Raw genomic sequence first — 18,720 nt, forward strand, 5'->3', positions numbered from 1 at the left:
TTTCCAGGTTCTTTCAGATTTTTAAAGAGGGATAAATAAATCTTTACCAGCACTGACGACACCAATATAGAACCTAAAGCGGTTTCATGTCTGTTGACTGAATGCACTTTATGGAATTCTAAACTAATCAGTAGGAGAATACAGGGAACAGGAGGGACAGCCTGCATTGCCTTGGGTGGGACTGATATCATATGAAGTAATTGGGATGCAGCTCTTCTAAAGCTGGAGAGCTGGCATTGCCCTCACATGGAGCAGAGCTCATACAGCAGGCCACAGGATTAAGAGGAGAAGCTGCTGAACACATTTGATTTTCCTGTTTTATTGACTCCTTTTATCAATCTTCTATTTCACACATCAGATGTTTATACTGGGGGAAAAACTTCCACCAAATGCAAAAGAAAGGAGAAAGAGGAAATCCTTCAAACTCTGAGCGCATAGAGTAAAAGAGCTTAATTGCTGGGGAGAGCAGATTAGAATCACAGTACCCTTAGAATTGGAAGAGACCCTTAAAGGCCATCTAGCCCAGCTCCCCTGCAATAAACAGGGACATTCACAGCTAGATCAGGTTGCTCACAGCCTGGTCACTAGTCATCCCAGAGGCAAAACACACACTGAATGAGCTCTCCCTGCAGTCATAAATCCTTGGAGACAACAGCATTGACACTGCATGTTACTGAAGCAGTAAAAGAAATTGCTCTTGTAACTCTCCTTGTGCTAAATAAAATGATGATAAAAAGCAATGGAATGCTTTGGCAGGACACCAAAACCATCCTCCTTCCTTGATATCTGCTGCAATGGAACCTTCCACTGGAAGAAAGCCTCTGATGACCCCAGAGAGGTGAGCTTTAGAAGCAGGACTGCTACACAATAGAAAGAACTGGAGCTCCTTAGCATCTCTTACATCCAGGAGGGGTGTGATCAGACCCACCTATCACCTTCAGGCGCGCGCTTTCTGACACCTAGTCTGACTTCACTGTCACTGTGCCAGCATCCTCAGGCTTAACCTGCTTCATTGTCAGTGTGCAGCAATTGCCAACGTTCTTGATGTCATTGTAATTGTTGGTGTAAAGGAGGTTGCCATTCAGGAACCATTCCACATCCTCGTCATCACGGGACGGCTCACAGGAGAAGACAGCAGAGCTCTCTTCTTCAATTTCCACATCCTGCAGGTGCTTTGTTACTTCTACATTGCGGGCTGTGGGGAAACAAGGTGAACTGTTACCACTGTTACTATAAATCATACTGGGATGTGTTAGAATGGTTGGACTAGATGATCTTTGTGTAATCTTCTCAGTGAACATTATACATTTATAAAGTTAGCAGGAGAGAACAGCAGAAATCAACCCCAAGAAGAGAAATCTGAGGTGAAATAGGTTCAGCTTCAGAATCTTGAGCTCTACTGAATGCTTATCCCTCTTGATCTTGTACTTCTCAGAGGGCTTGATGAGTGTGTGGCCCTTGAACCATTTCACAACCTTTGGAGAAGGCCTGAAGTCACAGGACAGGATGACAGAATGACGTTCCAAAGCTGTCTTGTCCTCCAACTTCCTGGTGATTTCTATATGGTAATCTGCAAAGCAGGGGTGGAAGAGAAGAAAGGATGAGGACAATTGGAAGAAGAGGAAAGTCTCTTGCATGTATTCCATTCCAATTAATGTCAAGTTCACAATGGTTCTTTGAACAACTCTAAAGATAAAACAAACGATTGTCTATAGGGAATGCCATTGACTACATTTCTATAAAGTAATACTGTATATTATCTACCAAATGCAAGGTCCAGCTCTTGTTCTGTGCTAATTAAATTGCTCCCAATTGTTGAGGCTTTTATTCAAATAAGAGTGAGTTGAAAATATAACAAATACTTCAGGATGTGAATGGAGACTCTTAGGCTGGGGACAACAGCAGATAAAAAGCCTGCAAGTTTCTTTCAGATGAAATCAATGACAAACTGCATCAAATTTAGGTGCTACCAAACTTAACCTTGTCTAGTTCAGAAATACAATTAATTTCACCTGATCTGACTTCTTTGGTATAGCCAAGGACAAAACCTCAGCTCTGTAGATCTGAATAGTAAGCACATCACAGCTATTCAAACAGATCTTTTACTGAGATGCAGCTGTCTCATTTAGTGTCCAACGACTTTGAACTGGAAATGGAGCAGACCCTCCAGACACACACACAATATTTCAAAGACCCCAGTGAAGGAAGGCTGTACGTTAATTAATTCTTCATCTTCATGATGTAAACCAAGCCTGGATATGTTACCTCTGACAAGCAGATTGGCTGTGGATTTTGATTTTCCAATTGAGAACTGAATGGTGCTTGTCATATCAGTGGTGGTTTTCGGTATGGTCAGCTGGTGGATGGTGCCTTCTTGCTGCATAATCAAGTTTCTGCCAGCCTGTAAGAGTTCCCCACGTAGGAATACCACTTGGGAGGTTTCACAGAAGGAATGGATATCTCGCATTCAAATTTGGCTTTTTCAGGCTCAGTCACATCCTCATCACACAGCTCCTTTACTAGATTAATGGATTGCTCTTTAAGAAGGATGGAACAAGAGAAAGCAGAGATTTAGAAGGAATGTAAAAAACCCTTACATTATCACCCCACTTACTCACGTCAGCATTACTGCACATGAACACTACACCTATCAGCTCAGAATGCCTTGAAACATCATTAAAAAATAACAGAAAGAAAAGAATGTTGTTAAGAAGTCAGACAATAAGATTGACAATCTGAAAAGAGCCCAGATCTTCTGATTCCCAGTCCAACATCTAAATCAAACCATGACCTTCCCATCCCAATATCAAACTCCTCGCATTACAAAATGGAAAAGAGGTTCAATGAAACACGGACATTGATAATTACTTTGGTTAAATACAGCAACTTAGCTCTGAACAACAAGTTTTCTCCTAGTAAAGGTCTCTGTAGCTCAAATGTAATGACTCTACTTAGGAGAAATTCATTTTCCAGGAAGTTCTTGCCCTTATAATTGTAACAGTGGCAAAGCTGGGGACTGAACTCTTGAGTAGTGTGCTAACTCAAATGTCTCCCTTTTCTTTATCACACTTAACATCATATATATACCCTAACATTGTATATATTAAAAAAAAAACAAAAACCCTGTGTTCTTTTCAAACAGCAAGAGAAAATGAAGAAAAAGTCAATCTCTGTTTTTTATCCCTCAACGTTCAAACACAAATCTGAAGTCTAAACGTAGAAAATCAACCTCCTAAGAAAATAATCTGTTTTACTTAGCAAAAGTAAATTCCAAAAGAGAAGCTGGATATTTTGTGGGCAGAAAGGTAGGTAGGTAGGAGTTTTTATTTCTGTGAAAGGTCCTGGTGGTGTTTAACTTTTCTGACATTAAAGCAAAGGATGTTAGCTGGTTTATAACATAAGATAATTTAATCAAAATTGTCATGAGAAGCATAATTACCTTTAACTGTAAGATGGGCACGAGATTCTGCCTTTTTTGCTACAGATTTTATTTCTGCTGCATCCTTGACTTGGACACGTGTGTAAGTCAGCGAGTAGCTCTTTCCTGAAGCAGAGAACCACAGAGTCACTAAGGCTGGAAAAGACCACTAAGGTCATCTAGTCCAACCGCCAGCTCATCTCTACCAAACTGTGCTCTTGAGAGCAAACCCACAACTACTCTTTGCTTCCTTGAGCAAAGAGCTCTGAGGCACATGGCCAGGCTGAGCATCATCCATCTGGTTTCACAGCATCACTGCCTGTTCTCTCATGTCAATGAAACCACCCATTCCCCCACGTCCACATCCCCACCAAAGTGTAATCTAAACTATGGCTTCTACAAGGACTGACCAAATGTGGCCGTCGTCACCTTCAAAGTACCTGATACAGAAGGATCACACTCACTGTCAGACAAAACCTCTTTGGAGAGGTGAACTGACTGCCCTGTTCACCCCCACTATGGAAATAACTGCACTCATTTCCTACCTGCTCCCGGCAGTGTGGGATGGTGGGATAGCATCACACTTCCCACACTAAGCATCCCACCATGTCACTTGTTCCACCATAACCTCAGTCCCAAAACAAAAGGGGAACTCCCTTCTGAACCTTCTTCACTTCATTTCAGATGTCCTTTCTGCTTCATCTCCAACCCACCCCCCACTCAGGAGAAAGATCTCCCTCTTACACCCTACCATCTTGCCGCATTCTGATGTTGTCATCAGCCTTCAGCTTGTTGTCATCTTTGTACCACTGGCTCTGAACCTCATCGTGTGAAATCTCACAGACAAAAGATGCACTCCCATATTCATTCACTTCCACATCTTCCAGTGGTTTAACAATCTTGATATCTCCAGCTGTGAAACACTAGAGATATATTTGTCAGGATATTTCCAGAACTGAGTGCAGCATCTTTTCCTTACACATATTTGCATAGAAAATAAGATATGGTTTATTCTAAACCATCATCCATTCCTGAGTCATTTCTCTCTTTAACACAGTCAATGCATTATTGCCCTTGAACTTAAAGATAGACTTACTAGCTACAATGGAGCTCCCTGCAAACAGTATTCATGGAAACCAGAATCTCATGTATTCTAAAACCTTTCAAGCAAAATTAAGGGTAGAAAAACAATAGAACTGACTAAATCTTTATGGTCATTTAGTTCCAGTCCCCCTGCTATAGGCAGGGACACCTCTCTCCAGACCAACTCTTCTTAACAGGGTCAAGGCTTCTCTCAAATCATTCTCCTCTAAGCCTGTGCCTGTACTTGGGATTGCCCTGACCCAGGTGCAGGGCCTTGTACTTGGCCACACTCAAGTTCATGAGGCTGCCAAGGGCCCACCTCTCCAGCCTGTCCAGGTCCCTCTGGGTAGCATCCCTTCCCTCTAGCACATCAACAGCACCGCTCAGCTTGGTGTCATCTGCAAACTTGCTGAGGCTGCATTTGATTCCACTCTCCATGTTGCCTACAAAAATGTTAAATAACACTGGTCCCAACACCACCCTCCACCTGGACACTGAGCTATTGACTGCAGCTCTCTGAGTGTAACCATCCAGACAGTTCCCTATCCTGCAACTGGTCCATCCATCAAAACCATTTTTCTCCAGTTCGGTGACCAGGATGTCATGCAGGACGGGATCAAATGCTCTGCACAAGTCCCAGTAGATGATGTCAGTTGCTCTCCCATTATCCACTGATGCTGTTACTCCATCATGAAAGGCCACCATGTTTGTCAGGCATGGCTTGAATTTGAGGAAGCCATATTGGTTACCACCAATCTCCTCATCTTCATTTTCCAAACTATGCCAAGGAGAACTAGACAGAACTCTACAATGTCGTGTCACTACAAACCTGTCTGAATCATTGGCTTCTCTGCATGCTCATCACTAGTCTCTCCTTAGCTTGTGTGCCCACAATGTATGGGGAATGTCAGCCACAAATCTTACCTAGGGGACATCTTTGCTTCAAAGTCCCTTGAACATCACACAATCCCTTTTAACTCTCCAGGTCTGCACTTATTTATGTCAGAATCAGACCATATTTCTGTGCTGCTATTTCCCTTTCCATCCGAAGGGCCTGGATACAACTTGGATTAACCTCAGGAGCAGAGTTCCTGCATAAAACAGCCTGTACTGAAACAGCAACCCAACCTGGTTACAGACTGAGAGAGAAAATGAGAGTTCACCACCTGTGAATAATGAGACTTCTCTTATTTCCCTGGGAAGTAATGCCCACTTTTTTACTTTGACGGAGCTCCTTCCCATCCTAGAAGGGAAAATATCAAGTCAGATCTCCATGAGTCCTTCCATCTCTGCACTGGGCAAAGAGAGCCTTCAGCTCTATGCTTAATTCACCCAATTCCCTAGAATTAATGGAACTGTACTTACTGGAACATATGCTGAAGCTTAAGCACAGTGCAGTGTTTTCAACATGTAGGAATGGCTATAGAACATGCATAAATTCTTGCTGACATATGACAGCTTAAAGCACTGCAGAGGACTGTTAACAAGCCCGTTTAGACATCACCTTGAATAAATGACGTTATCCCCAAGTAAGGGAAGGAACAGCTGAGCACCGGGGAGGTACACAAAGGGCCAGAGCAAATTCTCACACTGTCAGGTGCAAAGAAAACTCAGATTTCACCCTAAAACCCAGTTCACAACAAGGCTACAAAATCCTGGCTGAGAACTTCTGAATGCTCACCAGTTGTTTCCAGCTCGAAGGTCATCTTCTGGCCAGCAGCCTCGCAGATGTATTCTCCAGCATCTTTCTTCTCCAGCTGCTCCACAACCAGACGCCGTGTTTTGCCCACAGATTCCATTCTGAACTTTCTGGAGGAGGCAAGCAGTCTTCCATCCTTGTACCATTTTACTTCGGTTGGATCCTGTGCTACTTCACAGCTGAGGGAGGCACTTGCTGCCAGGGCAGCACTCACCTCTTTCTGCACCTTCTCCTGGTTTATAAACACAGGTTTTGGCTCTGAGGGAAGAAAAGAAAAACAGAAGGACTGAAATGAGACCATCTTGCAGGTTTTTATGTACAGGTTGGAACAGGTTTAGGTTACCACTTGTGCCCAAACTAATAGCCTTCACTAGAGAATATCAGCTCTTCTGTTGAAACAAAGTGTCAAATCTAGGCAAGAAAGAACCTAGGAACTGAAGGAACCAAGAGGGTCCTTGAACACCATCCCATGGTTGCAAGTCACTATGCAAACATATTGAACCCAAAAGAACATCTGTCCTGCAGGCAACCAAAACCTGAGTTCCTTTTGCTTAAGACCCACTGTGAAACATCAAAACACATAAACATGTGATAGTCAAACCACTGGCTGCCTTTTCATGACCCAGAACAGTACTCCTGGCTTCCTGAACAGACTCCTCATGGCCTCTACCACTGCCACAACTGTGACTGTCAAAGGCACAAAGGAAATATGCTCACCAACGCAGTCCTTTCTTCTTTGTGTGTGATTTGCAGCTATCTATTTTGCTTTGAGCTCTGGGAATAGTCAGCTCTACCAGGTCTCTTACTGTGAGTAGCAGACTCACCTATCCAGATGCAGCCTCCAACATAAAGGCATAGTAAAAAGGCAGTGTACTACTAGGAGAAGTTCCTGCTTCTCCTGCCACGAAAGGCTGCACGTACAACATGCACTCCAGCCTCACTGCACATACTTATCTTAGTCAAATGTTTCGGTGAACAAGAATTACAGTTTGGGATCTCAGGCACAGGAGAGATTTGAATAATATCTTGAACACTGCTTCCATTGTACATATATCAGTAATTATTATTCTACAGACAGACTGAAACAGGTCTTTGTGCCATACTAAAACCAAATACTTGCTACAAACCCAGGCAATCAAGTATAGGGGAAAAACCTCAGCACAGACTACTGCACCTGGATCACTGTATAATAGAAACTAGATTTTACTTTACTGTTCTCTGCTGTATTTCAGACAACACCTGTCTTACCTGTGACATGAATCTTGAAGGTGAGTTTCTGGCCAGCAGCCTCGCAGCTGTACTCCCCTGCATCTTTCTTCTCCACCTGGCTCACCACCAGCCGACGCTGTTTGCCCTCTGACTCCACCCTGAACTTCTTGCTCCAGGTGATCAGTTTCCCCTCCTTGTACCACTTCACCTCCGTCTTCTCCTGGGCCACCTCGCAGCTCAGCGTGGCATTTTCTGTTGGTGCAGCCTTCACCTCCTTCTGCACCTTCTCCTTGTTGATAAAAGCATCCACTGCTTCTGGAATTTAAGGCAAACGGGCACATTTAAGACATGAATCTTTTCTACACAGCCTTCCCCAAATGCCCAAATTAGTCTTTGGACTGTACCGTTGAGGACAGCTTTCCCACTCACATTTCCTGACAGTGCTATGAACTGAATGCCAACATCTGAACTATATCAATTGCCAGTGAAGAACTTCCTCCCTGCCAGACCAAAACAGCTTAGATAGCCCTAAACTTGTTTTCATTTCCACCAGTATCATGTTCCAAAATCTTCAAAAATTAAAAAACACCCCTTTCCCCACTGTCCAGCAGCACACCAGCATAAGCAGTCATTGAAAAGTCTGTTTCATACAAGGGGACAGGCATTAAATTGTCCAAACAAGCTGACAGCTGTAAGTTGCTTTGCCAGCAAAAGCCAGGTGAGGGTCAAGGTTAAATTCTGTTTGTAATTAAGTCATAGTGAGGAAATGTATTTTTCTCACCTACTTATTTCTGAAAAAATTCTAATATCTCCTGAGTTTTCAGATGCAGTAATAAAATGGTTTCCCCTATGGAATCATAGAACGATTTGGGTATAGAAGGAAGCTTTAAAGATCATCCAGTCCAACCTCTTGCCGTGGTCAGGGACATCATTCACTAAATGAGGCTGCCCAGGGTCCCCATCCAGCCTGGCCTTGGACACTCCAATGATGAGTCACCCACAACCTTCACCGGACAATCTGTTCCAGTGTATCACCACCCTCATCATAAAGAACTTTTCTCATGTCCAAACTGAGTCTACCCTCTTCACTTTTGAAACTATTGCCCTTTGTTATGTTGCTACAGACCCTGGTAAAAAGCCTTTTTCCACTTTCCTATCAGACTCTCCTAATAAATAGAACGCCTGTCTTCCTCCATTTTGGAAAGAAAAGCACCAGCTTGAAGCCTTTCTATTTTTAAGCATTTCTTTTGTACCTGCTATAGAGAAGAAAACAAAAGAAAATACAGGAAAACCTTTTTAGTTGCAGGTTTCTTTAATTTAATAGAAACCACCAGTGCCGCCTTCTAGCATTGTGACCAAATGCTGTCTCTGAGACTACTTAGGAAGAAGCATTTGCAGGGGTGTGCTTGTGCCCTGAAGATATCTTTAATATTCTTTAATTTCCCCTGAAATTATTGACTTCTCATTTTGCTATCATTGCATCTACTTGAGATCCCCAGGGAAATTCCCCAGTTATTTCCAGTCTGTCTTAAGCTGAGGCTACCCAAGTCCTAAGTGTTCATAGCTTCAGAAGGCAAACAAAACAGTGCATGAAATAAACAGAATTTAAGCACCGTCTACATCACTGAATGCTGGGGCTGAATGTGTCAAACCACTTAACTTTCCCCTCCTTCTTTGTTGGGGGATTCAATACAGTCGAAACAATTTCTCTCACCTGTGACATGAATCTTGGTGAGTCTTCTCCTGGGCAAGCTCAGCGTGGTATTTTGAGTCAGTACAGCCTTCACTTCCTTTTGTACCTTGTCCTTGCTTGTAAACACGTCTTCTTTCTCTGCAGGGACATCAGAACAGTCAAACCGTTTTGCTGTAGTCTGCTGTAGAGCTTACTCCAGTTCCCCGTTTTCACTATACTTGCCCTTCACAGGGAGCATCGTGATGCCTCATTAAGACAGGAAAACACTTTCCTCTCTATTTTGCCTTCATGCGGGGGGGGCACAGCGTAAGGCAGCGGCTTTGAGGGGGGTGTTGGGGCTGTTTGGCACTGGGGGGGGGTTATTGGGTTATTGGGTGCCCCACCCCCACACACAATGGGGTGTTAATGTGGGGGGGGGGCTTAAATCAGTTGCGTTCCCTATAGCGCCGCCCCCCCCCCCCCCCCATTAACCCCCCCCTTTATCCTCACGGCTGAGCCCCCCCCCCCTCAGCGCCCCATTCATCTTGATGGAGGGGGGGGGGGGTTTGGCACACGACCCCGGCGCGGCTTAAGGCACATCGTCGACAACACCCCCCCCACCAACCCCACCCGGGGGGGGGAGGGGGACGATGTGGGGAGGGGGGGGGGTTGCGGGGTTGGGGGAGGGGGTGGGCAAAGCGCAATATGGGGGGGGGGGTCACAAATTGGGGCGTGGTCTTTACCTGGAGGGCAGCGGCTGCACAAAGAGCCCGCGGGGGTCGGAGAGCAGCACTTTGGCTGGGGGGGGGGGTCCACGGGGTCCGGGGGTAATGCTGCCCCACCCCCTCCCCTACCCCACCCCCCACTGCCGACCCCCCCCCGCGTTGCCCCCCCGCCCCAACGTCAGCTCCTGCGGCAGCTCCTCGTCGCTCTCCTCCTCCTCTTCCTCGTCTGGGGGGTCAATATGTGGGGGGGGGGATCCCATCGGGCAGCGGCAGCTCCGCCGGCTTTGATTGGCTGAGCCGCAGTGCGTGGGAGCGGCTGTTGTGTGCCGGTCGGTGGAGGGGCGGCTCTTCATGGAGCTGCCCCGCAGCCAACAACAGCCTGAATGAGATCCTGGAGTCCCAGACGCTGGAGGATGAGCTGGGAAAGAGCAGAGGCTCCCCACAGAAGGGCAAATCACGTCTGATAACGTGAGTGTGGAGCACAGCCAGCCCCTTCCTCACATGTGTGGGGCTTCCACGTTCCTCTGTGCCCATTGCAGTGTGCCACCCCAATCCTGCTGCCCAGCCAGGAGTGGATGGGATGAGCAGGTTGGGATGCACAGAGCAGTGCTCAGACATTGCTGGGACATTTGTGCACTGCTGTTGAGCTTCCCTTTGTGCAGCAGGGGAGAGGATGGAGGTTTACAGGTGGATGGTTGTTATTTCTATGGCATTGCACAGGTGGTAGAACCTTGTCCATTCCCAAACTTATTCCAGGGCATGCGGGAATTTGTGCAGTTGTAGTTCCTGAATTGTGCTATTTAAAACCCTCCTGTAAATGGGGATGTTTTGTAATGCCTGCTGGGGCTGCAGGCAGCATTGCCTTCCTCCTTAGGGGGCAGGTTTAATCACAAACCTCCCTATTTCCTATCACAAACGTCCTACAAACCATGTCTGGGCATTGCTGTCTCGGCCTGGATCTCAGCTCCTGAGACTGTCAGATGTGAAGCAGCAGCAGCTGGGACAGGGCTGGCTCTGTGTGCCCTCTGTGGGTCTGTGGGCACAGAGTGGGGCAGAGGGATGACTGTGAGAGGGAGGAATTGCCCAGCCACTAGAAAGAGGAAATCAGCTGAAAAGGGGAGATTTGAGAAGCACTGAGGCTGTGGCTGCTTTGACAGTAAGAAGAAACCAAGCTGTCACTGTGCAGATGGGAACTCCAGTAGGAGAGCTGTGGTGGCTTTACAGATGGCAGACAGCAGCTGGAGTGTAGAGCCAAGGGTAGGGGGGGGATCTTCCTCTTAGCAATGCCATGCAAAGAATGATGCAGACTCCTGCAGGGTCGGCTTTGCTGTGTGACCCTGGGTGGAAGCAGCTGGAAGGTCTCAGCCCTCTGCGTTATCCCAGGAGCTGGGGCAGTCTCATCCCACCTCTGCTAATAGCAAATGCAGAATCCCTTATCTGAGTGCCCTTTTCTCTCATGTAGAGTCACCGACCCTGGGAAGTTCACAAAAAGTTTGGGTGTTGTGTTGAGGGATGTGATTTAACTGGGAAGTATTGGTGATGGTTGGACTGGATGATCATAAGATCATCCAGATCATAAGATCTGAGATCATAAGATCATAAGATCATCCAGGTCTTTTCCAACCTTGAAAATTCTATGGAGTTGTAGCAGATTGTGGGGGTGTAGGTGTGGTATATATATGTACACAGATGGGAATATCCGTATGGAAAAGATAGATCCATGTGTGTTCTGGGCTGCACTGAAAAAGGGGTGGCCAGCAGGAGAGGGAGGTGATTGTCCCCTCCTGCTCAGCTCTTGTGAGGCCCTATTTGCAGCACTGTGTCCAGGCCTGGGAAGGATGTGGAGCTGTTGGGGGGGGTCCAGAGGAGGGCCACTGTGATGATCAGAGGGCTGGAGCAGCTCTCCTATGAGGAAAGGTGGAGGGATCTGGGCTTGTTTAGCCTGGAGAATGGAAGGCTGTGGGGAGACCTCATTGTGGCCTTTGAGTACTTGATTGGAGCGTATAAACAGGAGGGGGAATGGCTGTTTATGAGGGTGGACAGTGATAGAACAAGGGGGAATGGTTTTAAACTGAGACAGGGGAGGTTTAGGTTGGATCTTAGGAAGATGTTTTTCGCTCAGAGGGTGGTGACGCACTGGAACAGGTTGCCCAAGGAGGCTGTGGATGCCCCATCCCTGCAGGCATTCAAGGCCAGGCTGGATGTGGCTCTGGGCAGCCTGGTCTGGTGGTTGGCATCCCTGCACATAGCAGGGGGTTGGAACTGGATGATCTTTGGGATCCTTTTCAACCCAGGCCATTCTATGACTGTACAGTTCCATAGTGGAACAAATATAAAATGCTAACTATGTAAAACATGGAGTCAGACCTGTGTGATTTGTCCACACCAGGAGGTGATTAGAAAACAATTTGTAAGCTACAAAGCTGCTTGCTGGAAAGGAAAAGAAAATAAAACTACAAGAATAAGGGAAAACATTTCTTCCTGAAAATAGGAAGAATAATGGACCTGACATGAAATTTGGGTGAAGCTGCCTGATTTTATGAAGCTATTCCCATTGTTTTCTTGGTGCTGTGTTTCCCAGATGAGTGGTTTCTGGCTGTGCTGCAGCACCAGTCTGCATGTGAACATCAACTCTATTCACCATCTGGGAAGATTAGGACTTCCCTTCTCCCACCAGCACCACTGAATTACAGTTACTCAGTGGTTAAACAAAGGAATCCTTAAAGAAGGGTTTACAGCTGTCGTGTTATCTGAAGTGCTTGGGGCATTCTGATGCTATTAAGCTCTATGTATTAACAAGTTCAAAAAGAAAAGGTAGGCATCTGATTGTTGTGACAGTTTCTAAGTGATTTGGAAAGCTGTACCACCCAACCACTCCTTCTATTTGATGGAGGTGACAAAGCTCAGTTTAATTTCTGACTGCTGTTTAAATTCTGAAGCTGGAGCTGGTTCCTGGAGCAGAAAAAGCTCGGAAGCTGTCCCTCCTACAAGCAGGCACCTCTGAGCAAAATATGACATCTCAATTTCTGATGGTAAGGTCAGGAGATCTGATTCCAGCGTCTAGCTTTCGGCTTCATGCTGTGTTAGTGGGACCTTTGGCATCTAGCACTGACCAACAGCAACTGACAGGCTGGTAACAGTGCACCCCAAAGCAGTTATGTGTCTGTTTATGTTATGAGGGAAAATGGTATCGCATTGAGATTTCATGTTTTTACACTTTGCAGATCTAACTAGCTGCTGGAAGAATCCTGTACGCCATGTTCACACCATTTTCAATGAGCTGGATGAGTCTGTTGTTGGCATTTTAATACCATTGACCAGGCAGGCAATATGTATGGAGTATTTGGCTCTCTCTACAGTCATGAATATTTGAGTATCTTCAACATGTGGCTCATTGCTTCCATTTCAGGCTGCCCAGAGAAGCTGTGGATGCCTGTCCTTGGTGTTGAAGGCGAGGTTGGATGGGTGATGGGCAGCCTGAGCTGGTTAGTGGGCAGCCAGCCCATGGCAGGGTGCTTAGAACTGAATGATCTTGATGTTTTCTTCCAACCCAAGCCCTCCTGTGATCCTATGATTCTGTGATTTCATTCAGGTTTATTGAGATGAGTTCTCCTAAATGCGCTGTTCTCCATATGATTATAATTGGAGTCTAGATGGCTGACTGAAACCAGACACCAAACTTTCTGATGGCCAAAATGAAATGAAATCAATCCTTGACTGTGTCAGTAGTCTGAAACTAGAGCCCATCAGGTAATTCCCAGCCTCCTGCCTGTATCAGTGGCTGCACACAGTGAAAAAGTCTGATGGGATTTTAACCTCTAAAATGTTCCAAAGCAACCAGAGGGTCAATATATTCACTATGCAAATACCTGCAGGAATAAGCTTGTCATGTATGTCCTCAGGTACCACAGTAGTTAATGGTGGGACTCAGTAGGTCATGCTGAAAGTTGAGTCTGCTGATCTTGAAGGTCTTTTCCAGCCTAAATGACCTTATGCTAATATTTCTGTATTTATTTCTGTTCAGCTCCCAGAAAACCTCCCACCCAGCCCCCAACTGACCCCGTGGTGAAAAATAAAACAGAAACCTCAGTGACGCTGGCATGGTCCCCTCCGAAGATGCACCTCCCCATTCCAATCCATGGCTACATTGTGGAACCCAATAAACTAACTGGCTTCACGTGGGTGAGTGCCACAAGTCTCATGTCCCCGTCCCAGAGTTCACGGTGAGCAATCTGTCTGAAGAGGCTGATGATCAGTTCCGAGTGTCTGCAGTCAATGCGCATGGACAGAGCCCGTCTCTGGAATTCCCAGGGAGCGTGCACCTTGGTAAGCACAAAAACCCCAATGGAAATGGGTCAGTGTGTGCTGAGCAGCTGTGTTGGTTCCCTAAAGATGCTTCCTTTGACTTTAAGGACAGTAGTGCATTAACACACCAAAGGATTTCCTTTATTCCCAGTTCTCCTATCTCCTATCAACCTCCAGATACCACTAAAGTGATACGAGTTATGTTTCTGTGACAGAGACATGAATATCCTTATCTTTTGATATGTCACATGTGCAAGAGGCAGAACTTTCTGTAGCAGATCTTAAGCATAGAAGTGCTTCTTCAAGCACTCATGCAAAGGGAGAAGTAGAAATGTCCCTATGATTTAATCTTCCATCTCTAAATGAGATACCAGACTTGCATCTAAAGAGCATTAAGACAAACGTTGTTCTTCCTCAGACCCAGTCCTGGCTGTGAAATCCCCCCTAACAACTGGTGAAGCTGTACCTGGAGGGGATGCCATGTTTACTATTGACCTTACAACAACGTGTTGCGGCACTTGATGCCTCAATGGTAAAGTCTTACAGGAAAGCGAGACCTGCATCATCAAGAGAACCCAAACTACTCCCAGCCTAATCATGGAGAACGTCCCCAAGAACGATGATGGAGCAGAAGTGAAATTTGTTGCCAAAAATGTTGATGTCAGCACCAAGATGAGAGTGAGAGGTATTTGCTTTGATCCTTCTCCTTTCCTCTTACAGTCAAGGCATAGTTGCTGTGATCTGATGATTAGAACTGGGGCTGCAGGCATTCACTGCCTGTACCAAATACCTGAAATTGCATCACATGGACTGATGTGAGTCCTGGTAATGACCTAAACATGATAGCACTGACTGTAGGGTAAGCCAATCTACCCAGCTGCTTGGTATCTGAACCAGATTGCTTCATGCCAGCTGATGAATGTCTGCAGTTCACAGCTCTTGGCCAGTGCATTCAGTCACCATGTTTACCACTGCATCACCATAGAGCAGTACTTTCAGCTCCAGGTTCAGACAGCCTTTCTGATTGCGCTGGAATAGTTTAGAAGTAGGGGAGCAATCATTCCAATAATATCTCTATCAATCAGCTTAGCATGACAAAGTAGAACAAATAAAGATTCATTATGGGAGGAGCTGTTTGTCATTGGGTGGAAACCTCTGCAGAAGCATGTTTAGAGCATTCTTAATCAGTAGAAGGAGATGTTTGGTTGATTTTTACTTAGTAAATCCTGTAAGAAGACCAAATGAAATATCTTGAATTGCTCAGCACTGACACAATGATGAGTGCAGGAACAGAAGGTGATACTTTTTCAGAGATGTTGCAGCAAACATTGACCACGTTAGCCTGATATCAATTGAAATAACGAGGCCTTTGCTCCTGACAGGTGCTGCAGTGAGATTTACCAATAAGAGCAAAGATGTAGAAAAGATCTGCGCTCGGCTGCGTGAGGAAGCCAAACTGCAGGCTGAGCTTTCAGACACAGGTGCTACTGTGGAGTGGATGAAGGATGGGAAGGAGCTCAAGGCCAGTGAAAATTATGAACTTCACATTGAGGGGAAGAAACACACCCTGAAAATTCACAGCGTCTCTATGGATGATGCTGGAAGTTGTCAGTGCATCTGTGAGGGGGATAAAATGCTCTATCAGCTTTCAGTGAAAGGTATGTGACAGTCTGGGCTGTCCTCTTCCTGCCCAGGGCCAGCAGACTGCATTCACCTGACTCCCCGACAGTCCAGCTGTTGTAAGACAGCATCTGGGGTGTTTTCAGTGGCTGTTTTGACTTGAACTGGCCAATCTGCTTTGTAGAGCCATTTGATTTCTGTGTTCTGTCCTGTGATTCGTCCCTAAGATATAGAGGAAGTCAAGGGAAAGAGAGGAAAAAGAGCATCCCAGCCTTCCTGCTCTTCTCTCAGGGTGGCCACGAGAGATGATGTAAAATGCTCTTTTTGTAGCAGTGATCCCAAATGTGGAAGAGACCTGTGAAGAGTCACAGGGATGTTTACTTAGCTGTCATTCCATGGTGGGCTTTTTCTTGCACAGATGTAGAGAGAAACTGAACTTTCCCACGCAGGTCTCTGTTTTGCTGCAGGGTGTAGGTCTGATCTCTGAGATCCACACGCTGGGCCTTGATTGCAATAAATGAGAGCCCTTTGTTTGCTCCAGTGGAAGACTTTCCATTTCTGCAGTACCCTCTGCAGATGACACAAATGCAAATGCACCTTCTTCCCAGCAACAATTGCCTTTTTTTTTTTCACACTGAGTATGCATGAGGCTCTTCATCATCTTCTGCTGGCTTGTAACCCTTGTTGGTCCATGGAGAAACAACAAAGCCCTAGAGCAGTGTATGCACTTTGGCATTGGAGAGCTTACTTAATTGCTTCTTCTCAAAGAACGAACTGCAGAGAGGCATGGAGACAGCTCCAAACAGAATTGAATAATGGGACTAAATTTATGGAGAAAAGAACTTCCTGCCAAGGCTTGTCAGCTAGTCTTAATTTTGCTTTTCTTCTCTCTCTTTGTCATGTTAGCATAATATTTTGTACTGGCAGGTCTGCCCCCAGAATTAATTGAATTAGCTGATGGACTTTTCCATGTGCTTTGCACTGTAATGTGACTATCAAATGAGTAATCAATGCTGTTATTTTAAAACCTGTGTTGGCAAGCTGTAAGACAAACAACTGCTGTTGGTAGCTTGGTTACTGCAGAATCAGCTTTCGTGTATCTCATAGATAGGGAAGAGACCCTTAAGGGTCAGCTAGTTGGACTCCCCCCGCAATGAACAGGGGCACCGCAGCTCCATCAGGTGCTCTGAGCCCTGTCCATCCTGACTTTGAACATCCTCAGGCTCACCAATCTTATACCCATGCCACACACTCGCAGTATTTCACCATTCAGCATCGCCACTTGTATCTTCTCTTGCTGTAAACCAGAGCTAGCTGGTAAATCATCTGCTGTGCGGGTCAGCTGTGTCTCTCCCATGGGCATCACGTGGCTGCTGGGAGGCTCTGAAGAGCTGCAGCCAGAGGTGTGTCACCCGCTGGGCCTCGTGCCCAAAGGAGCCCACAGGAAAGTGTTGTTGCAGTTTGTCATGCACTGCACTGCCATGAGACTTGACGTGCCAGACATCCTCTGACACGTGACCTCCTGCATCCAGGCAGGACATCTGAGACGTCTCCTTCAGCCTGACGTGGCTGCAGTTTCACACTGGTTTTACTAAGGAAGGAGAAGGCACGTGGATGAAACTCTTTTCCTGCTCTTCCTGGCATTAGCTCATAGTACAAGTAAAGCACTGTCAGGTCAAGCCTGGAGGAGTAATGCTTGTCACTGACATGTTCCTGTTCAGGGTGGAGCTGGAGGGTAAAATAACACAAGAAATTGTCATTGAAATTCAATATCTGTGAAATTCAGCTGGCTGCATTCACAGAACCTGGCGTTAAGATCTGTTTTCTGGTTTCTATCTTGAGCCTATTTTCCATAACCCAGTCCTCATTTATGAACTGAAGCGCTACTGAAAGCCTTTCGCTGTGTATGCTCATGCTGCAGTACAGCGCTTGTGACCTCTAACAGCACATTCACATTCCTCTGATCACAGGATCCTTAAGGTTGATTAAGACCCTCTAGTCCGACTGCTCACCCATCACCACCATGATGCTCACCATCAGCTAGCTAAAAACTCAGCAGAGATGATAGATCAAGCACAACACTGGATTTGGGATGGCTAGAGATTCCTAAGATATTGAAGGATTGCTTGCAGGTGGTATTGGCTCAGGTGTTCACCCTGCATCCCACCTGCTGTTCTGTTTGGTTGAGAATCATGCATTCTGCAATTTCACTTTGTAATTCAAAGACCCTGGCTTTATCTGTTGAAAAACTGATCTAAAACAAGCCAAGAAGACTCCGTTGGAACTGGTTGATGCAGAACAAAGGCATCCCCAAAGGACAAGTTGCACTGTTTGATGAACATTATTGGATGAGAGCTAAGCTAAGATTTTAAAAGTTCTGGGGCTGTCTCTGAGCATCAAATACAGAGGAAGCCTGCATGATTCCCTGAGAATGGATGCCTCCTACTTTGGTGTTGGGTTAAGGGAACACTAGCAGTAACTCCTATCACAAAATGTCACATGGCTCAGACAAAAAAGCCATCAAGAGGGCTTAATTAATAGCACCAAATGGTCACAAGATGGTTTAGGGCAGGGAAGTAATCTATCTATGTGATATTGGTTGGTGCTATTAGTTCTTCACAGCTTGACTCTAGAGGGACTGTTCTTCTTTGGTCATCTAGTTTTAAAAGAATACATGGCTCCTGTCTATTACAATTTTTAACGAATTATTTGTTCACTGATGCCATAAATGTGCCTGGCATAGCAATTGGCCTTGGTGTATTCAGTGACTGAAAGCGACAGTTGTTGCTCTAAGAAATGCAATACTAAGCTAGGTCTGCCTGTAGCTAACAGCCATCAGCTTGCTCCTCAGGCAGGTTCTGTGTGGATGGAATGAAGGGCATGAAATACTGATGTGCTCATCAAACGCTGCTTGTTAGCTTAGAGACAAGGTGTTGAATAGGTTTGTTCATATATTGCAAACACGTTACTTAGCTGCCTTCATTTTAGC

The 18,720-nt window shown here is 45.7% G+C and overlaps 1 long non-coding RNA gene across 1 annotated transcript; it reads right to left on the reverse strand.

Annotated features, from left to right (window-relative positions):
- Positions 1-7,457: 7,457 nt before the first annotated feature.
- On the reverse strand, positions 7,458-9,880 carry LOC146752981 (uncharacterized). The gene is made up of 3 exons (XR_014940313.1): positions 9,825-9,880; positions 9,124-9,240; positions 7,458-7,724 (listed from the first exon to the last, which is right to left on the reverse strand). It is a non-coding gene; the product is annotated as an uncharacterized LOC146752981 (long non-coding RNA).
- Positions 9,881-18,720: the final 8,840 nt, after the last annotated feature.

This window comes from Coturnix japonica, unplaced genomic scaffold (assembly GCF_054131305.1).
Source record: "Coturnix japonica strain WE unplaced genomic scaffold, WE-NBRP24 Scf040, whole genome shotgun sequence".
Lineage (NCBI taxonomy): Eukaryota > Metazoa > Chordata > Aves > Galliformes > Phasianidae > Coturnix > Coturnix japonica.